The following is a 15,356-nucleotide window of genomic DNA, read 5'->3' on the forward strand; positions in this document are numbered from 1 at the left end:
ATTTTGACTTTTTACCTCTCCGTGTGACGTAGTCCAGGAGAGGTTCTGTAACGGCCGTGTCGGGGTGTGTGTGTGTGTGTCAGGCTGTTGTTATTGACTTACACCCCAGGGGACCGCGTTCGCAGTTTCCGAATCGAAGCAAATGTGTTCGCTATTTCCGGACCGCATTCACAGTTCCCGGAAAATTCAAAACTTGAGGCTATCCTCAATTCAACTGGACACTATTACTTTATCTGACTAGACAATTGTCCACTCCACATGAACACCAATCTGTATTCATTGGCTTCTAACACCACCATCTTTTGGGCGTTGTTTTTGTCTATCTCACATAGACACCAGTCTGCACACACTGGCTTCTAACACCACCATCTTCTGGTCTTTGTTTTTGTCCATTCTATATGGACAGCAGTCTGTACACCTGGCTTCTACACCACCATCTTCTGGTCTTTGTTTTTGTCCATCCCACATGGACACCACTCTGCACACCTGGCTTCTACTCCATCATCATCCTTAAGGTTAAGACATACGCGGCGATCGGCCAGGGTTACGAGAAACGTCCGGCCTCCCAATGGCGGGGCTTCCACCAAGGGTTCACGCAATTGCGCTGTTCTTATCCATAGCTGCGATTCGAAACCCATATATACTACCTATTTGAGTAAGGCGAGGCAACCGGCGTATGCTTCATTTCAAACGCCAATATTAGTCAAGTCTCTCACGAATGTTTAATTGTTCTTTATCAACACGATGTAACGCTCAATAAGGCGAACAACTAACGAAGAAAATATTTAATATTAATTATATTTATAAAAATATTTAAGATAATCTTGTTTCTCAACTCAAAATAAAACGGAAAGAGTTAAAAAGCAGCCTATGTTTTATTCTGTGTGTGTCCGTCCGTTGTAACACTAGTGCACCGCGTTAGCAGTTTGCCTTGTGTTTTGCGGAAAGAAATCCTACAAAACCTTAATATTTGGTTTTCTCATAATGTAAAATTAATATATGGAAATATTTTTCGTAATTTCGATGCCTTTAGTAGTTTTGTAGCTATAAAGCTCTGTTTCATTTTTATATCCCAAGAATATATTTTAATATTATTATTTGAAATGGATGTTTATATATTTCTTAAGGTATACTACATCTGCTTATAGCATAATCCTTTCTATAGTGATTACAAGAAGAACGATACTATGTTGGTCAAATGAACTTTTGTTTGTCAATAGGCATAGTAAACCAAAGAGTAAACTCTTGGTTTTCGTTTCTGTTATGCAGAGACATTAACGGTTCAGAGTGAGCCGAAAGTTAAATACACTTTTATATAATCAGGCTTAGATTTTATAATAGAAGAAAGCATCATGGTGGAAATCTGGACCGCGTTCAGCAGAGCTCAGTGCTGTTAGCTGTGTCCTACAGAACGGGGTTTTGGTTTTGAATTTTGACGTCACGGTCCTTGGCGCTGAGCCAGCGCGGTCACTAAAGAAAATAGTCGGGTTTTTGGATAACGCGACGTAAAAAGCGTAGTTCTCAGCTTGGCGAGAAAAACATGGAGGTACTAATACGATATAATTCAATTGGCGCAAAGAGAGTAAAGGGGAAGAGTGGAAGCTACCCCGCTCCACAAGCGCAAATAATGATGTTGCTCCTAAATTGGTACATGAGAGCTTCCGGCCCGTTTGATTTTGCTTAGCGAAAGTTGCCCTGTACCGGGAAAAAGGAGAAACAAGTTGAGGCATTCCTTCCACCCCTCCCCCCTTCCACCCCTCCCCTATACTCTCTTTGATTGGCGTGAAACCAGTTGATCACGCGAAGACTTTAAGAGACATGTTAGTTTCTAATTTTCATTATAAAAGTTGTTCTTGTCTATCTCTACAAATATGTTATCATACAATTTTTGTTAAGCCTTAATACCTTGCACGCTTTATAGCGCTAGCGTCATTTTTAAAACACCGATGACCGGAGAAAAGCTATGACGACAGAGCTCACCGGTAAACGTTTTCCAAAATCCGCTGTCTTTATTGGTGAGCTCTGCTGAACGCAGCCCAGATCAGTGAAAAGTCTGATCGTAATCGGATTATAGCTTCGTGTTTTCATGCTTTTAATGTTTAGCATTTACTTTCAGTGTGTGTAGCCACAAATAAGCTTTGTTGTTATGTAACGTTAACAGTCAGGTTGACAAACTAAGAAAATCGTTGAGGTGAAACGAGAGGATAGTGTTTACATGGTAACCCTGTTGTGAATATGTCTTTGAACATAGAGGGTATACAGTTGAGGAGTAGCAAATTGGGCCTTTACAAACACGTAAAGGTAATATCCCTCCAAAGTTTTATCTCTTCATTTCCCGTTTTTCCCCCATCGGATGATTTTAATGTGTACACGTATATCCTTATTGGATGTAAAATGTCGTCTGATTTACAGTATATTTGCTATGCTTTGTATACTGCTTTAATATTTCATAAATTTTAACTTCAGTATTTGTTCATAAAAAAAGAAACATTTCCATATCTGGGTAAATTAGTTTGAAAGTAGTTCTCCTCTTGTCTCGGAGAGGTAATATTTTGGTTTTCCCAACTTGTGTTTTTAAGGCTTGGGCAAACCAAGTCTTTTTTATTTAATAGTTCCGATGAGATAATTTAGTTTATTTACTGAAATATTCAGCATTCATATCGCTTCAAAGCAAGAGCTTCGTAGCTATTACATTTTTAATAAGTTGGGAAAACCAAAATAAACCTCTCCGAGTCGAGACCAATTTACTTTCCAAACACAGTTCCACCAACCAGCCAATGAGAAAAACCGGAAATACATAGTTCAAATTGGCGAGATATTGCCAAGGTCATTTGTAAAGGTTAAAGCGTTTAACAATTTCCTGCGTATCCTCAATAATTCTAATGAGGACCTAATTTCTATCACTTAAATGTGTATTTAACTTTCGGCTCACTCTGAGCCGTTAAGACCTTCCATAAGAGGACACAAAACAAGGTCAATTCTGGTTACAATCTAGGCTATTTTATCTCATAGACCCAATCGTTTCAACACTTATGGAAAGATGAAGTATTAACATCCATATTATCTAACGAAGCTAAAAGTTACGTTTACACTATATATAAATGTAGTAAAACTGAATTAAAAAGTAAACACCAAATTTGAAATGTTAATATCAAAAGATGTTCTTGGAATATTGAGATGAAACAGAGCTTTATAGCTACACAACTAATAAATGAATCGTAATGCCGAAAAATATTTAAAGTATTTCCATTTAATATTCTGCAAAAAGAAAATGTTATCGTTTTGTAAGAGATCTTTTCATCCTACTCGCTTTATATTAACTTTGATTTGCGTGTAGTGTTTCGATTCTGATGCAATCTTCATTACTCGTTCTATATAAACTCTCACTTGTATCATTGCATAGAAAAAAGTTTATCTTAAATAATTAAATAAATATAACTGATATTAATTATTTTAATCGTCAGTATTTTACGTTAATTATAGTTAAGTCGGTTTAAGAAACTTAATTTCTAAAATAATTTTAAACATAGCTATGTTCAACGTTTTACTTCTAGGGAACACCTATATCAGAACTTTTATAAATTTAGGGTATATAAGGCGACTGATTCACACCAAGGGATAAGAAAATACGCAATTGCGTGAACCTTTGGTGGAAGCCCTGCCATTGGGAGGCTAGACGTTTATCGTAACCCTAGCCGCTCGCCGCGTACATCTTAAAGGGACACTATTGGGAAAAATTAAGTATTTTTATTCTGATTCTTTTTGTTAAAATATGCCGCCTTGAATTTTTTCAGATTTTTTGAAGCGCTATTTATAGTATTAAACTATATTTGAAGTTTTGTATCCAAAACATGCATTTGAATTTTGATAAAGCGAGCTACCGGCCAATCAGCGCCCGCGATTTATAAGAGTCAACCCCCAAATTTTTTCTCGGGCGAGTCTCATTTGCGTCGTCTGCATTATGTTCAGAAATATGTATTCTTCATTTTAGCACTCGAAAGAAAGACGCGTTTTCGATCGTTTAACGATAAGCGGATTAGAAACTTTAGTAATTAGCAGGTTTACGCTTTTATACGTTTCACTTAAACTCAAATTACTCTCGTAATCTTATTATATTAAAATGTGGCGGGTCGTATTTTATTGTATATCTTGATTGTCTAGTTATTAGCCTTTGGAATGGGAAGATCTGTGCTCTTAGATTATTGTTACTATTATTTTTTGTGATCTTCGAGATGGAAAAAATTTAAAACCCATCTTTTACACCTCAGCAGAGTCAAGCTGCAACACAATTTATATCCTCCTCAAACTTTAGCAGACAACGGGTCCCGCGGAGTCACTGGTAACGAGCCCACTCTGAAAAAATACTTATTTCCCGCCCTGCTTTTCCTGTTTGAAGCAGACAACATACCACTTAATATTTTCTAACCCTCACGGGATTGGCTGATTTGGCTCTATCCCTAAAGAGGTTTTTATTGGCCGGTAGGTAAGTGCGCTAAAATCGAGACCCATTGCTAAGCCTAACAAATTTTAAAAAATTTAATTTTCATTGAAAAAATTGTTTGAAAAATCAGAAAAAAATTTGAGGCTTCATATTTAAATGAAACGAACCAGGAAGAAATAAAACATGGCACTAAGATTTTCAGCTGAGAGTCTCCCTTTAAGCCTAACGACGATGATGGAGTAGAACAAATGTTACAGATTGGTGTCTATGTGGTATAGACGAAAGACCAGTAGATGGTGGTGTTTGAAGCCAATGTTGCAAATTGGTGTCTATGTGGTATAGACGAAAGACCAGTAGATGGTGGTGTTAGAAGCCAATGTTGCAGATTGGTGTCTATGTGGTATAGACGAAAGACCAGTAGATGGTGGTGTTAGAAGCCAATAAGAACAGATTGGTGTGTATGTGGTGTACACGAAAGACTAGTGCATGGTGTTGTTGTTAGAAGCCAATAAATACTGAGGGTGTTGAGTGAAAGAATCGGCGGTTAGTCAGCAAATGAAGGTGTAACGACTAGTTAATGATTGGCGTTAATTAAGATAGATAAAGTAATGAAGTAAAGTTTTCGGAATTTCTGTGTACTGCGAACGCGGTCCGGAAATTGCGAACACGTTTGCTCCGATTTGCCAACTGCGAACGCGGTGACAGACACACAGACAGACAGACAGACACACACACAGACAGAGACACACACAGACACGTCCAGTGTAAAACCTCTCCGTGACGTCATCGTCACTCGAAGAGGTAAAAATTAAAACCATAGGGTAAAAGTTCCGATGAGTTAATTTAGTTAAATTACTGGAATATTCAGCATTATTCGAGCTTCAAAGCAAGAGCTCTTTGGCTAAGTGGTTTATGCGCCTCTCTAGTAAACAGGAGATCATGAGTTCGATTCTCGTCGGAGCCTCGCTGTTATGTTACTTGAACTAGATTTCGTGGTCATCAAATTTTGAAAAAAATAAAAATAATAGTTGATTAGATAAGCATATATGCAAACAATAGGGTAAAAAATGCGAAGAGTTAATTGAGTTAATTTACTGAAATATTCAGCATTAATATCGCTTCAAAGCAAGGGCTCCGTGGTTTAGTGGTTAAAGCGCCTGTCTCGTAAACAGGAGATCATGAGTTCGATTCTCGTCGGAGCTTCGCTGTTATGTTACTTGAATTAGATTTCGTAGCTATTAAATTTTGAAAAATTAAAAATAATAGTGGATTTAGATATGCATATATGCAAACAATAGTGTAAAATTTCCGATGAGATAATTTAGTTAAATTACTGAAATGTTCAGCATTCATATCGTTTCAAAGCAAGGGCTCCGTGGCTTAGTGGTTAAAGCGCCTGTCTAGTAAACAGGAGATCATGAGTTCGATTCTCGTCGGAGCCTCGGTGTTATGTTACTTGAACTAGATTTCGTAGCTGAAAAATTAAAAATAATAGTTGATTTAGATATGCATTTAAGCAAACAATAGGGTAGAAATTTCGATGAGATAATTTAGTTAAATTACTGGAATATTCAGAATTCATTTCACTTCAAAACAAATGCTCCGTGGCTTAGTGGTTAAAGCGCCCGTGTCGTAAACAGGAGTTCATGAGGTCGATTCTCGTCGGAGCCTTGCTGTTATGTTACTTGAACTCTTTTTCGTAGCTATTAGATTTTGAAAAATTAAAACCATAGGGTAAAAGTTCCGAGGAGTTAATTTAGTTAATTTGCTGAAATATTCAGAATTCATATCACTTCAAAGCAAGGGCTCCGTGGCTTAGTGGTTAAAGCGCCTGTCTAGTAAACAGGAGATCATGAGTTCGATTCTCGTCGGAGCCTCGGTTTTATGTTACTTGAACTAGATTTCGTAGCTATAAAATTTTGAAAAATAAAAAATAATATGTAACCACGCTTGCGAGATTACTAAACTCACCCCACGTGGCCATAAAAGCTTTGGCTACTACTAAGAATAACTACACTGTTCCTTAGATTCAATCATACTTTATTAACTAACTAAATTATAAACTAATGCCAACTTGCATTTATTACAACTAAAGAATTAAATAATAATTACTAATTACAATGAAGTCCAATACCAGGGCAAGACGCCCTATGCTCGAGCATACTACTACATCCTAGTAGTGGAGAATGACTGACTTAATAGGATAAGCAGTCGATGCTTATATAGTACGGGGAAAGGTCGGAGGTAACACAGGGTGTTAATCCTCTATGTAACCTTACACCCCTGGAGTAGAAACTCAGGAGGTTCCCTAATTACTACGGAAGGTTACATCCCCCCAGACGACAAGATTGGACTTCATCGTTGGAAAATTTAAATACATAAATCTTCTAACTTAAACAGAATATAATAATAATTAACTTTAAACAATGTAACCGATAATTAAAAGACTCCAGTTAACTATCATACTAGGTTAATTATTTAAGTTATAAGGAATTCGATGAAAGCAGGAACTATGGCATCTTGCACCCGACTGTCCAAACAAAAAGATGATCCAGTCGGGGGAAGCCCAGACGGGAGAGGTCCCTCGTGGTCCCTCTCCCGGTGCCCAATAAATTCCCCTAACAAGAAGCGTGTCGCGTTCCCCCTGCGGATCGAATCCGTCAGGAAGGGTTCAGTTTATAAAAGGGTTACTATCCCCGTTACTTTTGAAGACGCGACAGTTCACGCTAAATTAGATAGTGGGACTGATGCCTCTTTTGTTAGTCTAGATCAGTGGCAGAAAATCTGTAAATATAGAAATTCTTCAGAATTACCTGAAGATGAAGAACTAGATTGTGTAGTATGGGGCGACGGCCGTTATACGTTTACGAAAGGTTCTCACGAACTTGAGTTTACTCTTAAGTCAAATGAAAGTGAGAAACATTTCAAATTTAAATTTTACATAGTTCCTTCCCTCAATAGTGACTTTATATTGGGTCAAGATTTTCTTGAAGAAAATAGGGTCAAATTAGACTTTGAATCGTCACAATGTTTAGTGGGTAACTTAAAGATCCCTTTTTCAATTCCATCTGAAAAGGATCCTATAGATAAGGAGATTGTAGATAACATTAGGGACGGAGTTTCCGCAGCCCCTATCTCTGAGGAACAACGTCATCAATTAGAAACCCTTTTATTGAAATTTCCTGAGTTGTTTTCAGATAAAGTAAGAAGAACAGTACTAGTCTTCCATGAGATTCATACGGGTACTAGTCCACCCATAAAGTCTCAGCCTTATCGTGTTAATGACCAGAAAAGGAAAATTATTGAACAACATGTTAGGGAAATGTTGGATGACTGGATAATCAGACCCTCAGTCTCTCCTTGGGCTTCGCCCGTAGTTTTAGTTGATCAAACAAAACGGGGTAAACCCTATAGGTTTTGTATTGATTACAGAAAATTCAATCAAGTTACCATTAAAGACCCTTATCCCTTACCTAATATAGAGGATATGTTAGCTAGAGTAGGAAGGCCAAAATACATCACTACACTTGACCTTAAATCAGGGTATTGGCAAGTGGAAATGCACCCTAAGAGTAGAGAGAAAACAGCTTTTGTGACTCATATGGGAAAGTACGAGTTCAATGTACTCCCTTTTGGGCTTTGTAACGCCCCTAGCACTTTTCAGCGTTTAATTGACGAAATTTTTAGAGACGCGGATTACTTCCAATTAATCGATTATTTAGATGATTTAATCTCGCTTAGCGAAGATTGGGATCAACACTTGACGTGTTTAGAATATGTCCTAAATAGACTAAAGGAAGCGGGTCTCACCCTACAGTTAAAGAAATGTCGGTTCGCCCAAAAAGAAGCTACCATATTTGGTCACATTGTAAATGAAACAGGGATGCATATAGATCCTTCTAAGATAGAAGCCATTCGGAAATTCCCTCCTCCTAAAAATATTAAGGAAATACAGAGATTTTTAGGTATGGCAGGTTGGCATAACCGTTTTATTAATCACTACTCTCACATCGTAGCACCTATTAATAAACATAAAAGGAAGGATCAGAAATTTGTTTGGGGCATCGAACAGCAACAGGCGTTCGAAAAAATTAAGGAAGCAATTTGTAAGGCTCATCCTTTAGCTTCCTTTAGAAGGGATTCCCCGTGCATTCTCACTACAGATGCTAGTGACGCAGGGTTAGGTGCCCTTCTTTCTCAAATACAAGATAGTGTAGAAGTCCCTATAGCTTACGCTAGCACAGGTCTTAAAGACGCGGAAACTAGGTACTCCACTAGCGAGAAAGAGTGTTTAGCCATATGTTGGGCGGTTAAGAAGTTTAGGCCCTTTTTAGAAGGTCGTAAATTCACTGTCCTCACTGACCATCAGGCTTTACAGTGGTTATTCAATATTAGGGAACCTAATTCTCGTCTAGTTAAATGGGCAATGTACCTTCAAACATTTGACTTTACAATCAAGCATAAGAAAGGAGTAGAGAACGTAGTAGCAGACGCTTTGTCGAGGGCCCCGATAAACGTTTTAAGTATCAATCTTAGTTCCTCTACTTCCAATTCTACTAGTAACCAAGATCCCACTAGTAGCAGTACCAGTCAAAATTCTACCGGTAGTAGTAGTAGTAATTCAACATCCTCTAGTGATTCTGTTGAAGGTCAGATACGTCCTCCAGGTCCTAGAGCTTTATATTCAGTATTTACATTAGATGATGTAAGAACATCTCAGAGGGAAGACCCATTTGCTTCCCCTATTATTAATTCCTTGCAAGGACCTAACCCAGTTAGGAATAAAATGTTCGAAATGAAAAATGATCTTCTTTATAGAAGACCTTACAGGAACCATCCTGAAAAGATTTATTTGCCTCCTCGTTTAAGGCTAGAACCCATGAGGTTATTACACGACCACCCGTTATCAGCTCATAGATAAGACCCTGAGTAAGGTAACTTATAGATATTGGTGGCCCACTATAGTTAGTGATGTCCAAGACTATGTTAGAGGATGCTCCTTATGCCAACAATTTAAGGCTAGAAATTGGAAAAAGCCAGGGCTAATGCAACCCTCAGAAATAACAAGTCCTTGGGACCAAATTAGTGTCGACATAATGGGACCCTTCCCTTCAAGTAGACACCACTATAAGTATTTAATAGTTTTTGTCGATTACATGACTAAATTCGTGGAAATGATTCCACTAAAAACCATTACTGCTAAGACATGTGTACAGGCGTTCAAGTCTATTATTACTAGGTGGGGAGCTCCTAAAGCTATTCTCAGTGATAGAGGGGTACAGTTTACTTTGAAACTTTGGCTGCAAACGTGCAGAGCTTTTAAAATAAACCCAAAGTTTACCACCCCCTACACACCTAAAGGAAATCCCACCGAAAGATTCAATAGAGTAATTGGTGAATTAATATCATTCTATGTAGGGAATCACCATGATAGATGGGATGAATCCCTTGACCTCCTTCAATTCGCTATAAATTCCGCGCCCCATGAAACCACGGGCAGATCCCCTTTCTTTTTGAATTTAGGGCGGGAGCCACGTCTCCCTTGGGATTTAGATATTGAAGAACCCATTCAGGACCCGGATGACCCCAGTCGTGATAAGGCTTTAAAGGTTCTTAAGGAATAATTGGCATTCAGCAATGAATTGTCTAAGTTAGCAAAAGCCCACGAGAAAAAATACTATGATATCCGCCATGACCTTCTAGAGTTTGAGGTAGGAACCCTAGTATGGATGGAAACACATCCTTTATCTAGTACGACTGGTCAGCTTATGAAAAAGCTTAGTCCTAAATGGGCAGGTCCCTTTAAAATAATAGCTAAACATTCTCCCGTATTCTACGAGTTAGAAGACGCTAACTCAGGACAAAATTTAGGGAAAGTCAACCTAGAGCACTTTAAACTTTATTGGACCAATGTAGCCGTCTTCGACAATGCCGGAAACGCCCCCACCTCTCAATCGAATGTTGCAGATGATCCCGAGTCTAGTCCCGCAACTAATGGTGGTACCATGGACCACCCTCCTGCGGAAACTTCCTCAACTACTTCATCTGAATCATCATCATCTTCTATATCGCCGTCACCCCAGGACGGTCAGGACGTCAATCAACCGATTGTTCCTGTTATGCCAGATGTCCCTCAATCCTCGACATCAAGTACAATAGAAGATCAAGCAACGGATGAACAGATCCCTCCTGCAGTTCGAGACGATTCACATCAACCTATAGATTCTGATAGTGAACCGGGCATGGCCCTTTTTGAAGACCCTCCTCTCCTCCTTTTTACCTATCATGATATGAGGGGTTTTCAGCTCGATCATCCCTCTAATGATAGTCCACCTTCTGCGGCAGGGGAGGCTTCCCCGTCTGATCATGAAAAATCAGTCGAGGAACCAGAGCTACATACGTCAACTTCCAGTTTCACAGAGGAAATTCTAACGCCGGAAGATAAATCAACATCTTCTGAACAATCAGTACAGGAACCGGCGTTACACCACTCTCCTTCTTCTGGTTTTTCGGAGGAAATAGTACCTCCGGAACAGATTGCTACTTTTTCAGAGGAAATATCAACCCCTGAACAGATACCTCACTCGAAATCCGAATCACAGCGTGTGTCGGACAGTTCATCGACCACGTTGTCGGAATCAATGAGAACTCCTCGTTTAAATAGAGCTATATTACCCGATATTTATCTAGAACCTTTTAAATTGGGATGGCGACGAGAGGTGTGTACGAGGGCGACGGTTCAGCCCGGAGGTAGTGAAGTAGACATCTACTACCGACCTCCTGATGATAAAAGGTTAAGGTCACCTTATGAGGTTCAAGTTTACCTTAACAATAATAACGTCACGAACTTAACAAGGGAACATTTCTGTTTTACCCGAGAGCCCATCTCTGTTTTCCCTTGGGAATTTATTTCCCAAGCAACAAAAAGAAATTACTAATATATCTAATTTTAGATGACCAAAGGAGGAAGTCCACTACCCATATACTTTGATGTTTGATCCTCTGTAAGTAGAGCCTAATATCACGGTGAAAGGGAAGCCCTTCGGGTATAAAGATTGAACAGAAGCTCATGCAGCACCAAAGAAGAAGAAATCAATTTTTCGTGAAAAACATTTTGTGAACGAACTTAAAAATTTCCTATACCCCTGCTAATGATTTTAAGGGTTCCTCGGGGTAACCCTAAACTGAAAAAAAATTTTCAATTCTATATTTTTGTATTATAAACAAGTTCCTAAAGAGGGGGGGGATGTAACATGGCTGCCAAAATCTATGGAGTTTCCACTCCTTGGTTCTGGCAGGGCATATCTAGCCTCCATGTTACAAGCCACTCCCCCTTCCACAGTTGTAATTTAGACTAATTTAGAGTTTTGTTATTAGTTTACTGTTGACGGTTGAAGATACTAGTTCTCTCCTTTTTCTGAACTAAAGTATTTTAAGACGGAGTTATTTTGTATAATCCAAGTTGGGTTACGGGATCGTTATCCCTTTGTTGTTTTTCGTTAATAAACTAAAGAAGAATTGTCTTCTTATTTTGGATTAATAATGTAAGTTGTCTTCATTCTTTTTTATGGACCTCGGGAGCTTTCTCCCTTAGTTAAATTATTCTACGGAGGGTTACAAATAGTTGATTTAGATATGCATTTATGCAAACAATTGGGTTAAAGTTCCGATGAGATAATTTAGTTAAGTTACTGGAATATTCAGAATTCATATCGCTTCAAAGCAAGGGCTTCCTGGCTTAGTGGTTAAAGTGCCTCTCTAGTAAACAGGAGATTATGAGTTCGACTCTCGACGGAGCCACGGTGTGATTTACGTGAACTAGATTTCGTAGCTATAAAATTTTGAAAAATTAAAACAATATGGCAAAGGTTCCAATGAGATAATTTTGTTAATTTACTTAAATATTCAGCATTCAAATCGCTTCAAAGCAAGGGTTCCTAGGCTTAGTGGTTAAAGCGCCTGTCTCGTGAACAGGAGATAATGAGTTCGATTCTCGTCGGAGCCTCGCTCTTATGTTACTTGAGCTAGATTTTGTAGCTATTACATTTTGAAAAATTAAAACCATAGGGTAAAAGTTCCGATGAGTTAATTTAGTTAAATTACTGGAATATTCTTAATTCATATCACTTCAAAGCAAGGGCTCCATGGCTTAGTGGTTAAAGCGCCTGTCTAGTAAACAGGAGATCATGAGTTCGACTCTCGTCGGAGCCTCGGTGTTATACTACTTGAACTGTTTTTCGTAGCTATTAAATTTTGAAAAATTAAAACTATAGGGCAAAAGTTCCGATGAGATAATTTAGTTAATTTACTGAAACATTCAGCATTAAAATCGCTTCAAAGCAAGGGTTCCGAGGCTTAGTGGTTAAAGCACCTGTCTAGTAAACAGGAGATTATGAGTTCGATTCTCGTCGGAGCCTCGGTGTTATATTACTTGAACTCTTTTTCGTAGCTATTAAATTTTAAAAAATTAAAACAATAGGGCAAAAGTTCCGATGAGATAATTTAGTTAATTTACTGAAATATTCAGAATTCATATCACTTCAAAGCAAGGGCTCCGTGGCTTAGTGGTTAAAGCGCCTGTCTCGTGAACAGGAGATAATGAGTTCGATTCTCGTTGGAGCCTCGCTCTTATGTTACTGAACTAGATTTTGTAGCTATTACATTTTGAAAAATTAAAACCATAGGGTAAAAGTTCCGATGAGTTAATTTAGTTAAATTACTGGAATATTCTGAATTCATATCACTTCAAAGCAAGGGCTCCGTGGCTTAGTGGTTAAAGAGCCTGTCTAGTAAACAGGAGATCATGAGTTCGATTCTCGTTGGAGCCTCGCTCTTATGTTACTGAACTAGATTTTGTAGCTATTACATTTTGAAAAATTAAAACCATAGGGTAAAAGTTCCGATGAGTTAATTTAGTTAAATTACTGGAATATTCTGAATTCATATCACTTCAAAGCAAGGGCTCCGTGGCTTAGTGGTTAAAGAGCCTGTCTAGTAAACAGGAGATCATGAGTTCGATTCTCGTCGGAGCCTCGGTGTTATATTACTTGAACTCTTTTTTGTAGCTATTAAATTTTGAAAAATTAAAACAATAGGGCAAAAGTTCCGATGAGATAATTTAGTTAATTTACTGAAATATTCAGAATTCATATCACTTCAAAGCAAGGGCTCCGTGGCTTAGTGGTTAAAGCGCCTGTCTCGTAAACAGGAGATCATGAGATCGATTCTCGTCGGATCCTCGGTGTTATGTTACATGAACTAGATTTCGTAGCTGAAAAATTAAAAATAATAGTTGATTTAGATATGCATTTATGCAAACAATAGGGTAAAATTTTCTATGAGATAATTTAGTTAATTTACTAAAATATTCAGAATTCATATCACTTCAAAGCAAGGGATCCGTGGCTTAGTGGTTAAAGCGCCTGTCTAATAAACAGGAGATCATGAGTTTGATTCTCGTCGGAGCGTCCGTGTTATATTACTTGAACTCTTTTTCGTAGCTATTAAATTTTGAAAAATTAAAACAATAGGGTAAAAGTTCCGATGAGGTAATTTAGTTAATTTACTGAAATATTCAGCATTCGTATCGCTTCAAAGCAAGAGCTCTGTGGCTAAGTGGTTAAAGCGCCTGTCTAGTAAACAGGAGATCATGAGTTCGATTCTCGTCGGAGCATCGCTGCTATGTTACTTGAGCTAGATTTCGTAGCTAGTACATTTTGAAAAATTAAAACAATAGGGTAAAAGTTCCGATGAGTTAATTTAGTTAAATTACTGGAATATTCAGCATTAATAACGCTTCAAAGCAAGGGCTCCGTGGCTTAGTGGTTAATGATAGATTTTCATAGCCTTATACCTAACTTATATTAAAGAGATAATCCATAAGGAGGAGAGAGACCAAATAAAATAACGAACTGTTTATTAAACAAGTGAGAGAGTGATTGATATAAATGATAACATAACATTCCTATTTATAGCAGTTACTAAAAACAGTATTAAGATATTATTAACCGGTTAAAAAACTAACATCGCATTTCTTAGGTTACAGAGTTAATATAATCCGAGTAGATAAGAGTCAATTTCTCCAACACCCCTTCTCGACGATTATCGGATAATCCGGCTTTGGACATCAAGTGCTTTATTTTTCTTTTGTTAAAGGCTTGGTTAACATGTCGGTGGTCATTTCCTCGGTTGGACAATAGTTGATATCGATGATGTGTTTTTCTCTAATATCCTTGAGGAAGTGGTATCGGGCGTCAATGTATTTCGTCCTAGCGCTGATCCGTTCGGAAAGACTCGTCTTGATGCATCCTTGATTGTCCTCAAATAAGTAGGTTGGCGTGGTAGCCGGGAATCCAACATCTTCGAGAAGCTGTCGTAGCTAAATGACTTCTTGGGCGGCATGAGCTGCTGCGACGAATTCGGCTTCTGTCGATGAGAGCGGACATTTGATTTTTTCCGATGCGATCGTTCCCTGTCCGAATTGGAATAGGTATCCGCTCGTTGATTTCCGGTCTTGATGATCACCGGCCCAATCTGCATCGACGTAGCCGACAAGTTCTGGTGTTTCCTTCAAAGCTGGGAAATGAAGCCGGACATCTTTTGTTCCCTTGAGATAACGCATTACTCGTCTGACGGCAGTCCAATCTCTTTCTCTCGGCTTTGAGACTCTTCGGCATAGGTAGCTGATGCTAACTGCAATGTCTGGTCTTAAAACGGTAGCGATGTGTAGAAGTATTCCAATTGCTTCTCGATACCGGTTGTTGTTAGGTAGGATATCTTCGTCTCCAGACAATTTCAGATATGAGAGATCCATAGGAGTTTTGGATATCTTCGCATCTTGCATGCCGAAGTCTTCGAGCATGAACGTTATTTTAGTTCCTTGATGGATTGTAAAGCTTCCGTCAATTTCTCGCTC

General features: G+C 38.4%; 5 non-coding genes across 5 annotated transcripts; all 5 read left to right on the forward strand.

Moving 5' to 3' along the window:
* The first annotated feature begins 5,571 nt into the window (after positions 1-5,571).
* TRNAT-CGU (transfer RNA threonine (anticodon CGU)) lies at positions 5,572-5,644 on the forward strand. Its single transcript has one exon. It is a non-coding gene; the product is annotated as a tRNA-Thr (tRNA).
* Positions 5,645-5,810: 166 nt separating this feature from the next.
* Positions 5,811-5,883, forward strand: TRNAT-AGU (transfer RNA threonine (anticodon AGU)). The gene has a single exon. It is a non-coding gene; the product is annotated as a tRNA-Thr (tRNA).
* Positions 5,884-6,245: 362 nt separating this feature from the next.
* TRNAT-AGU (transfer RNA threonine (anticodon AGU)) lies at positions 6,246-6,318 on the forward strand. The gene has a single exon. It is a non-coding gene; the product is annotated as a tRNA-Thr (tRNA).
* Positions 6,319-12,991: 6,673 nt separating this feature from the next.
* Positions 12,992-13,064, forward strand: TRNAT-CGU (transfer RNA threonine (anticodon CGU)). The gene has a single exon. It is a non-coding gene; the product is annotated as a tRNA-Thr (tRNA).
* Positions 13,065-13,607: 543 nt separating this feature from the next.
* On the forward strand, positions 13,608-13,680 carry TRNAT-CGU (transfer RNA threonine (anticodon CGU)). The gene has a single exon. It is a non-coding gene; the product is annotated as a tRNA-Thr (tRNA).
* The last annotated feature ends 1,676 nt before the right edge of the window (positions 13,681-15,356 follow it).

Source organism: Phalangium opilio, unplaced genomic scaffold (genome assembly GCF_054372755.1).
Source record: "Phalangium opilio isolate 3A_F unplaced genomic scaffold, DU_Popi_V2 ptg000019l_1, whole genome shotgun sequence".
In the NCBI taxonomy this organism is placed as follows: Eukaryota; Metazoa; Arthropoda; class Arachnida; order Opiliones; family Phalangiidae; genus Phalangium; species Phalangium opilio.